The sequence below is a fragment of the Hylobates moloch genome, unplaced genomic scaffold, assembly GCF_009828535.3.
Source record: "Hylobates moloch isolate HMO894 unplaced genomic scaffold, HMol_V3 SCAFFOLD_8, whole genome shotgun sequence".
Lineage (NCBI taxonomy): Eukaryota > Metazoa > Chordata > Mammalia > Primates > Hylobatidae > Hylobates > Hylobates moloch.
The window spans coordinates 33,942,411-33,952,435 of NW_026652283.1; positions in this window are offsets into that span (position 1 = coordinate 33,942,411).

Consider the following 10,025-nt stretch of genomic DNA (forward strand, 5'->3'; position numbering starts at 1 on the left):
ACAAAAATCCAGGAAAGTAAAGGAGGTTTTGTAAAAATGCTGTAAGATGCCAGGCTAGTGAATCGTGATTGGAGAAGCTAGGTCCCACTGCCCTTTCTGATAGACCTAAAGGCTGAGGTCTTGATGCCATGTGGATGTCACCCTAAAGACAGCTCTTAGACATGCCACTCTCTCCCCTTCCTCCTTCCCCATGATGCACCCCTTGCTCTTTTTTCTAAAGTTCCCAGGCCTAGCTAGATGACCTGGCCTGCCATGGGGTAGCGCAGGAAGGAGCTGCCTGGTGGCTTATGAGCAGGGTTGAGAGTCTCTTTTGCTTGAGATACAGAAATTCAGGTCCCCAAACTAGATCTGGCCCTCATCCTTACCCACCTCACCTCCTTCTTGGTGACCTTACATCTGGCTAGCTGCTAAGTTCTAGGTTGTGGCAGCATGCCCCACCCCCTCCCCTTGGGATGGGTCTAAGAAGGCCCATAGAGAGGGCACTGGGATCCATTCCCTACCCTACCGTTGAGAATCGCTGCAGTTGTATCCAGGATTCCACATCTTATGCCCGCTTAATTTCTCTGTTGTACTTGGAGTTCAGATTTCTTTGTATCAGGCTCTCTCTGGTGGTGGAGATGTGCATTGCAGAAAAATAAGATAAATGAGAGACTGAATTTCAGGCCACCCTGAGAGGTGGGGATAGTTTACACTAAGGAAAAGAATCTATGTCTCCAACTCCTAATAACATCCACTCCATTTGTCACGTCTCTCCCATGTGTCTGCTTCTCTCCATTAATCCTCATAACATAGTAATTTTCCTAATTGTACAGATGAAACAGGCTTAGCGAGTTGAAATCAAGTCCAAATTCTTTACTGTGTGTAAAGAATCAAGTGATCATCAAGTGATCTGAATTGAACCTATTTTTCCAACCTCATCTTCAATTATTCTCAAGCCAAACTGGACTCACCCTTCTGGAACGTAGCCTATTGACAGTCCCTCTATCTTAATTACCTTAAATACATTACCTGCCAAAATCTTACCTCTTTTTAAACTAAGGAAATACGATATTTTCTGGGTTTTCTATAGTTTACATATATTTGTAATAAATACAAGATGTGGGAAGACGAATGTCTGGATGAGAATGAGGGTGGGGGGATTGCTTGACAGGTGGGAGGTTGTGTGGGGAGACTAATGTATACATGGAGTGAGAATGACCCAGGAAACTGGAAGAACATGAAGACACCTAGACTCTCTGGTATTGAGAATCAGATGTAAGTATTCTTGCTGGCAAGAGAAGGTGAAAGCAAATCCCTGGTGGGCTGGGACCAGGCTGCAGGCGACATTTTTTTCAAAGCCTTCAATCTTAAATTCACATTAGTTTGTTTTGTTTGTTTGAGATGGAGTTTTGCTTTTGTTGCCCAGGCTGGAGTGCAATGGGAAGATCTCGGCTCACCACAGCCTCTGCCTCCGGAGTTCAAGCGATTCTCCTGCCTCAGCCTCCTGAGTAGCTGGGATTACAGGCATGTGCCACCATGCCCGGCTAATGTTGTATTTTTAGTAGAGACGGGGTTTCTCCATGTTGGTCAGGCTGTTCTCAAACTCCCGACCTCAGGTGATCCGCCCGCCTCAGCCTCCCAAAGTGCTGGGATTACAGGCGTGAACCACCGCGCCTGGCTTGTTTTTGTTTTTGACACAGGGTCTCGCTCTGTTGCCCAGGCTGGAGTGCAGTGGCACAATCTCAGCTAACTGTAACCTCCACTTCCCAGGTTCAAGTGATTCTCATGCCTCAGCCTCCTGAGTAGCTGGGATTACAGGTGCACAACACCACACCTGCCTAATTTTTGTGTTTTTAGTAGAGGTGGGGTTTTGCCATGTTGGCCAGGCTGGTCTTGAACTCCTGGCCTCAGGTGATCTGCCCATCTTGGCCTCCCAAAGTGCTGGGATTACAGGTGTGAGCCATCATGCCCAGCCCACATTAGTTTACTTTGTACTTCACAATATATCCATGTTTTAATAAAAATAGCTAATGCTTCAGTAGCACTGAATGTATGCCACATTCTAGTCTAAATACTTAGACTTTCAAACCCATAATTCTTGAGGAAACTGAGACCCAAAAAGGTTAAGTAACTTGCTAATGTCATACAGCCAGTAGCTGATGGGGCTAGGAAGTCTGGCTCCAGAGCATGTGTTCTTAATGCCTGCGATTTGATGTTGAAAATTCTGCCTTATAGGCGGGGCGCGGTGGCTCACGCCTGTAATCCCAGCACTTTGGGAGGCCGAGGCGGGCAGATCACAAGGTCAGGAGATCGAGACCATGCTGGCTAACGCGGTGAAACTCCGTCTCTACTAAAAAATACAAAAAATTAGCCAGGCCTGGAGGCAGGCACCTGTAGTCCCAGCTACTCGGGAGGCTGAGGCAGGAGAATGGCGTGATCCCAGGAGGCGGAGCTTGCAGTGAGCCGAGATTGCGCCACTGCACTCCAGCCTGGGCGACAGAGCGAGACTCCATCTCAAAAAAAAAAAAAAAAAAAAAAAAAAAAAAGGAAAATTCTGCCTTATATTTCCATTGAATAAAACTGACATTCCAGAAAGCTGCATTGTGTTTTATCCTGCGGATTCATCACTTCTGTGTACCACCAGAGGTCTGCATAGTCTGGTCTGAAAACTGCTGATTTAAGGCCAGGCGCAGTGGCTCATGCCTGTAATCCCAGCACTTTGGAAGGTCGAAGCGGACGGATCACCTGACGTTCAGGAGTTCGAGACCAGCCTGGCCAACATGGCGAAACCCCAACTCTATTAAAAATATGGAAATTAGGCGTGGTGGTGGGTGTCTGTAATTCCAGCTACTCAGGAGACTGAGGCAGGAGAATCGCCTGAACCCGGGAGGCAGAGGTTGCAGTGAGCCGAGATCATGCCATTGCACTCCAGCCTGGGCAACAAGAGCAAAAGTCCATCTCAAAAAAAAAAAAAAAGAAAAAGAAAACCTGCTGATTTATAGGACAGATTTGGGCCAGGTGTGGTGGCTCCATTTTGTAAACCCAGTGATTCAGGAAGCCCAGGCAGGAGGATCATTTGGGCCCAGGAGTTGAAGACCAGCCTGGGTAACATAGTGAGACCCTGTCTCTACAAAAAAAAAAAAAAAAATTTTTTTTCTTCTGAGATGGAGTCTTGCACTGTCGCCCAGGCTGGAGTGCAATGCTGCAATCTCAGCTCGCTGAAACCTCCACCTCCCAGCTCCAGGCAATTCTCCTGCCTCAGCTTCCCAGGTAGCTGGGATACAGGTGCACACCGCCATGCCAGGCTAATTTTTTTTTTTTTTTTTTTTTTGTACCATATTTGGCCAGGTGTCCATTGTGGTCTGCCCCTCGGCTTCCAAAGTGTAGTTACAGGCCGGACCCGAGCCTGGTCAACCAGGCACAGTGCTGTGCACCTGTAGTCCTAACTACTCGGGAGGCTTATGTAGGAGGATAACTTGAGCCCAAGAGTCGGAGGCTGAAGTGAGCTATGATTGCACCACTGCATTCCAACCTGGGTGACAAAGTGAGGCTGTGTCTCTAAAAAACAGGACAGATTTGCCAACTTTTGGCCATGGTCCCAGAATAACATGACCAAAGAAGAGATCTCAGCTTCCAGTACCCAGTGACAGGATTGGCTTAGAGCCAGTGGCATTTCCTCAAAAACTTAAGACTCCTGGAAGGGCCAATAGATAGCAAGTTTATCAGGAAATGAAGGCTCAGGGAGGGGAAGTGAAGGTTTCAAAGTTACAAAACAGCTGAGACGTGTGGCCACAGGTCTGGAAGACAAGAGCCTAGCCAAAATCCTGCCGTCTTACTATTTTCTCCAGAGATTGGTAATGATTGTATGTGGGATATAAAAATATTTTTTACAAAAGAAAAGATAAACGCCGGGCGCGGTGGCTCAAGCCTGTAATCTCAGCACTTTGGGAGGCCGAGGTGGGTGGATCACGAGGTCAGGAGATCGAGACCATCCTGGCTAACACAGTGAAACCCCGTCTCTACTAAAAATACAAAAAATTAGCCGGGCGAGGTGGCGGGCGCCTATAGTCCCAGCCACTCAGGAGGCTGAGGCAGGAGAATGGCGTGAACCCCAGGGGCGGAGCCTGCAGTGAGCCGAGATCGTGCCACTGCACTGCAGCCTGGGCGACAGCGAGACTCCGTCTCAAAAAAAAAAAAAAAAGATATTTTATCCAGGGAAACTGTAAGGGGCAGATTTGAAAAGGACAAAAACCCTAGGTGTTTCAGGTAGATTCTATGATAGAATTGTAGATTCTAGATTATTTCAGTTGCAGTTGTCAAACACCAGGCACAAACTGGCTTTCTGCAACAGAAAAAATCCATAAAAGCTTCAGGTATGGTTGGATCCAGGATTCAATCGATGCCATCAAGAAAGTGTCGGGCCAGGCATGGTGGCTCACGCCTGTAATCCCAGCACTTTGGGAGGCTGAGGCAGGCAGATTGTGAGGTCGGGAGTTCGAGACCAGCCTAACCAATATGATGAAACCCCATCTCTACTAAAAATACAAAAATTAGCCGAGTGTGGTGGTGCACGCCTGTAATCCCAGCTACTCAGGAGGCTGAGGCAAGAGAATTGCTTGGAGCTGGGAGACGGAGGTTGCAGTGAGCTGAGATCGTGCCATTGCACTCCAGCCTAGGCAACAGAGCAACAGCAAGACTCCATCTCAAAAAAAGAAAAAAAAAAAGTGTTTTGGCTGGGCCTGGTTGCTCACACCTGTAATCCCAGCATTTTGGGAGGCCAAGGCAGGAGAATCACATGAGTTCGAGATCAGCTTGGGCAACATAGACCTTGTCTCTCCAAAAAAAAAAAAAAAAAAAAAAAATTTTTTTTAATTAGCCAGGTATGGGCCAGGCATGGTGGCTCATGACTGTAATCCCAGGACTTTGGGGGGCCAAGGCTGGCGGATCACCTGAGGTCGGGAGTTCAAAACCAGCCTGATCAACATGGAGCAGCCCTGTCTCTACTAAAAATACAAAAATTAGCCGGGCATGGTGGTGCATGCCTGTAATCCCAGCTACTCAGGAGGCTGAGGCAGGAGAATCGCTTGAACCCGGGAGGTGGAGGCTTCAGTGACCTGAGATTGCGCCATTGCACTCCAGCCTGGGCAACAAGAGTGAAACTCCATCTCAAAAAAAAAAAAAAAATAGCCGAGTGTGGTCACGTGCACCTGTAGTTCCAGAAACTCTGGGGGCTGAGGTGGAAAGATCACTTGAGCCCAAAAGGTAGAGGCTGCAGTGAGCCATGAACACACAATTGCACTCTAGCCTGGGTGACAAAGCAAGACCCTGTCTTGAAAAGAAAAAGAGGCTGGGCGCGGTGGCTCACGCCTGTAATCCCAGCACTTTGGGAGGCCGAGGCGGGCGGATCACGAGGTCAGGAGATCGAGACCATCCTGGCTAACATAGTGAAACCCCACCTCTACTAAAAATACAAAAAATTAGCCAGGCGAGATGGCGGGCGCCTGTAGTCCCAGCTACTCGGGAGGCTGAGGCAGGAGAATGGCGTGAACCCTGGGGGGCGGAGCCTGCAGTGAGCTGAGATCGCGCCACTGCACTCCAGCCTGGGCGACAGCAAGACTCTGTCTCAAAAAAAAAAAAAGAAAAAGAAAGAGGCCGAGCACAGCGGCTCACGCCTGTAATCCCAGCACTTTGGGAGGCCGAGGAGGGCAGATCACGAGGTCAGATCGAGACCATCCTGGCTAACACGGTGAAACCCCGTCTCTACTAAAAAACACAAAAAATTAGCCGGGCATGGTGGCGGATGCCTGTAGTCCCAGCTACTCGGGAGGCTGAGGCAGGAGAATGGTGTGAACCCAGGAGGCGGAGCTTGCAGTGAGCAAGATCGCGCCATTGCACTCCAGCCTGGGTGACGGAGCGAGACTCCATCTCAAAAAAAGAAAAAGAGAAAGAAATGTCTACTGATCTCTTGACCTTTTTTTTCCTTTTGAGACAAGGTCTCTGTTGTCGAGGCCAGAGTGCAGCCTCAAACTCCTGGGCTCAAGGAATCTTCCAGCCTCAGCCTCCTGAATAGCTGAAACTACAGGCATGCACCACCATGCCAGGCTAATGTTTTAAATTTTTTGTAGAGATGGATCTTGAATTCCTGGGCTCAAGTGATCCTCCTGCCTGCACCTCCCAAAGCACTGGGATTATGGGCATGAGCCACTGCAGCCAGGCGTTTCTTGATTCTTCTGTGTTTCCTTCATCGTCGGCTAAATAATTCTCAAAAGATGGCAAGATGGCCACCAAGACCTCCAAGTTTATAACTTACTTGCTCAGCCAGCCCAGAGGGGAATAAAAATTTCCTTCCCAATAGTTCTAACAAAGATCCTAGGATTGCACCTCATTTGGGCTGACAGGTTACTAATCCCCTCCTGCTCCCCAACAACCCCAACCAGTCACTAGCCTTAGGAGGCAGGGATATTGGAATGCTTTGATTTGCCAAGCCTGTGTCTTCTGCCCACAAAGGAACTGCAAAGTAAGGCAACCCCACCAAACCACACAGACTGAGAGAGTCAGAGGAAAAGTAGTTCCCCAAGGGAAAAATCAGTGTTCTTATGAGAAGGAGGAAGAATAGATGCTGAACGGGCAGATTCAGTAGTCCACCACCGCAAGGTGGGCTGGAGCCACAGGTAATAGCTGGGTCACATTCATGGCAGTCCATACAAGTGGACTTACCTCTCCCGCTTTTTTTGAGACAGAGTCTCACTCTGTCGCCCAGGATGAATGCAGTGGTGCGATCGTTTCACTGTCATCTCAAACTCCTGGGCTCAAGTGATTTCTCTCCCTTCAGCCTCCCGAGCAGCTAGGACTGCAGGCACGCACCCACCATACCTGGCTAATTTTTAAATTTTTTGTAGAGACAGGGTTCCCCTGTGTTGCCCATGCTGGTCTCAAATTCCTGGACTCAAGTGATCCTCCCACCTCAGTCTCCCAAAGTGTTGAGAAAGTGTTGAGATTACAGGCATGAGCCCCTACACCCAGCCTCTAACAGAATTTCTTTTTTTTCTTTTTTTCTCTATAAGAATTTCTATGGCTGGAAAAAAGAACTCCCAGTCCTGCTTTCTTTGCTTGTTGAGCCAGGGATAGTCATTTTCCATCCCTGGGCCACTTTTCCCCTTGAAGGGAATGACTGACTTGGTGTAAAATCTGTCATAATTGGCCGAGTGCAGTGGCTCAAGCCTGTAATCCCAGCACTTTGGGAGGCTGAGGTGGGTGGATTATAAGTTCAGAAGATCGAGACCATCCTGGCTAACATGATGAAACCCCGTCTGTACTAAAAGTACAAAAAAATTAGCCGGACATGGTGGCGGGCGCCTGTAGTCACAGCTACTCGGGAGGCTGAGGCAGGAGAATGGTGTGAACCCAGGAGGCGGAGTTTGCAGTGAGCCGAGATTGCGCCACTGTACTCCAGCCTGGGTGACAGAGTGAGACTCTGTCTCAAAAAAAAAAAAATCTGTCATAATTTAAAAATATACATCTGTTGAATTGGACTCCATATTTTCATTAGTGCAGCCTAAATACCTTGGAGTCATCCTTTTCTCTTCTGCACACACTCCTATCCATTTTGTCAACAGGTCCTGTTTTGTTTTTGTTTTAATTTTTTTTAGATGGGTTCTTGCTACATTGCCCAGGCTGGAGTGCAGTGGCACTATCACGGCTCACTGCAGCCTCAGTTTCCCAGGGCTCAAGTGATCCTCATACCTCAGCCTCCCAAGTAGCTGGGACTACAGCCGCATGCCACCATACCTTGCTCATTTAAAATTTTTTTTTTCTAGAGACAGGGTCTCACTTTGTTGCCCAGTCTGGTCTCAAACTCCTGGGCTCAAGCAATCTTTCCACCTCAGCCTCCCAAAGTGCTGGGATTACAGGCATCAGCCACCATAGTCAGCCCAACAGATCCTGTAGACTTTACCTTCAAATCCAGAATTCAACCATGTCTCACCGTCTCATCCAACCTGGTGCAAACAATCAACATCTCTTGCTAAGATCATTGCCACAGCCTCCTGCCTGGTCTCCCTGCTTCCACCCTGGTGCCCCTGCAGTCTATTCTCACCACACAGCTGGAATAGTTCTTTTAAATAGAAGTTCAAACCCTATAATAGCTCTGCATCTCATTCAAAGTAAAAGCCACACAGCCCTAAATGATCTATCCCTTCCCATGTCCTACTCTTATATCTATACCTATGTCACACTGGCCTCCTTTTTATTTCTTAAACACACCCTCTTGGCTGGGCACGGTGTCTCACGCCTGTAATCCCAGCACTTTGGGAGACCAAGATTGGCAGGTCACTTGAGGTCAGGAGTTCAAGATCAGCTTGGCCAACAAGGTAAAACCCCGTCTCTACTAAAAAGTACAAAAATTAGCCGGTCGTGGTGGCACGTGCCTGTAATCCCAGCACTTTGGGAGGCCAAGGCAGGCGGATCATGAGGTCAGGAGATTGAGAAGGTTCTGGCTGACATGGTGAAACCCCATCTCTACTAAAAATACAAAAATTTAGCAGAATGTAGTGGCACACACCTGTAGTCCCAGCTACTCGGGAGGCTGATGCAGGAGAATCACTTGAAACCGGGAGGTGGAGGTTGCAGTGACCTGAGATCACACCACTGCACTCCAGCCTGGGGACAGAGTGAGACTCCGTCTCAAAAAAAAAAAAACCCAAAAAACCCAAAAATTAAGACCAGGCGCCGTGATGCACACCTGTAATCCCAGCATTTTGGGAGGTCGAGGTGGGTGGATCACTTGAGGTCAGGAGTTTGAGACCAGCCTGGCCAACATGGTGAAACCCCGCCTCTCCTAAAAATAGAAAAATTAGCCGGGCGTGGTGGTGCGCGCCTGTAATTTCAGCTTGTTGGGAGGCTGAGGCAGAAGAATCGCTTGAACCCAGCAGGTGGAGGTTGCAGTGAGCCGAGATCGAGCCACTGCTCTCCAGCCTGGGCAACAGAGACTCCATCCCCCCGAAAAAACCAAAATAATGAAATAAATACACCCTCCTGCCTGAGGGACCTTGCGCTAACTATTCCCTCTGCCTGAAATGCCCCCTTTCTCCAGAAATCTGCACGACTCACTCACTCATTTCCTTCATGTGTTTACTCAAGTCAACTCTGAAGCCTACTCTGCCTGCCCTATTTAAAACTGCAGCCCCATCCCCCTTTCCTGTTTTTCCTTCACACCAATCATTCCCTTCTAACATGCTACAGAATTTAGTAATTTTGTTCATGTCTATCTCCTCCCACTTGACTGTAAGCTCTATGACTATTAATGAAATATCTACTAATTCATTCAATTAATTGAATACTGCTATTAAGTGCCAAGCACTGTGCTAAGCAATGGAGCTACAAGATGCCTAAAACCGCTTATAGGTCTTGTGAGGGAAGAAATCCTAATGACAATAAATGTAGCTCATTTAGTGACTGCTTCTCCAAACATCACGATGGCTAATACTAACACAGACTCAGTTCTGCACGCTCCGTTTCATTGAACTCTCACCGAAACCTACACGGTGACCATCAGCAGCCTCATCCTAAAGCATAAAAAGCAAGATTGCAAGGCTGGGAAATGGCAGAGTCAGAATCTGAACCACGGTGTTGACAATGAGAACGGCGAGTAACGTCAAATGTGAGAAATATTTAGGACTTAGGCTCAAAACACTAAGGCAAAGATCGGACGTCGGGGCCGAGGGAGGGAGGAAATGACTCCTGGGTTTTGACTGGGGTGGACTAAAGCGCAGTGAGGCCGAAGAGAAGGATGAAGCGCAAGGTGGGGCTGGGCTGGAGGTGCCCGCGGACCGCTCAGGGATATGGTCCACTCTCCCCCGCCCGCCGCCGCCCCGGTCCTGGAGATGCTGGGAGAAGACACGCACGGGAAGAGCAGGAGGTGGGTTCCGTTCCCCTCCCTCTGGAGTCTCCTCAGCAGCAGCTGCAGGAAGGGCGCGGGGGACCGAGACAAAGAGCGCGCAGGCACCGCCTCCGTCCGGGCGGCCCCTTTAAGAAGCGCGCGCCAGCTG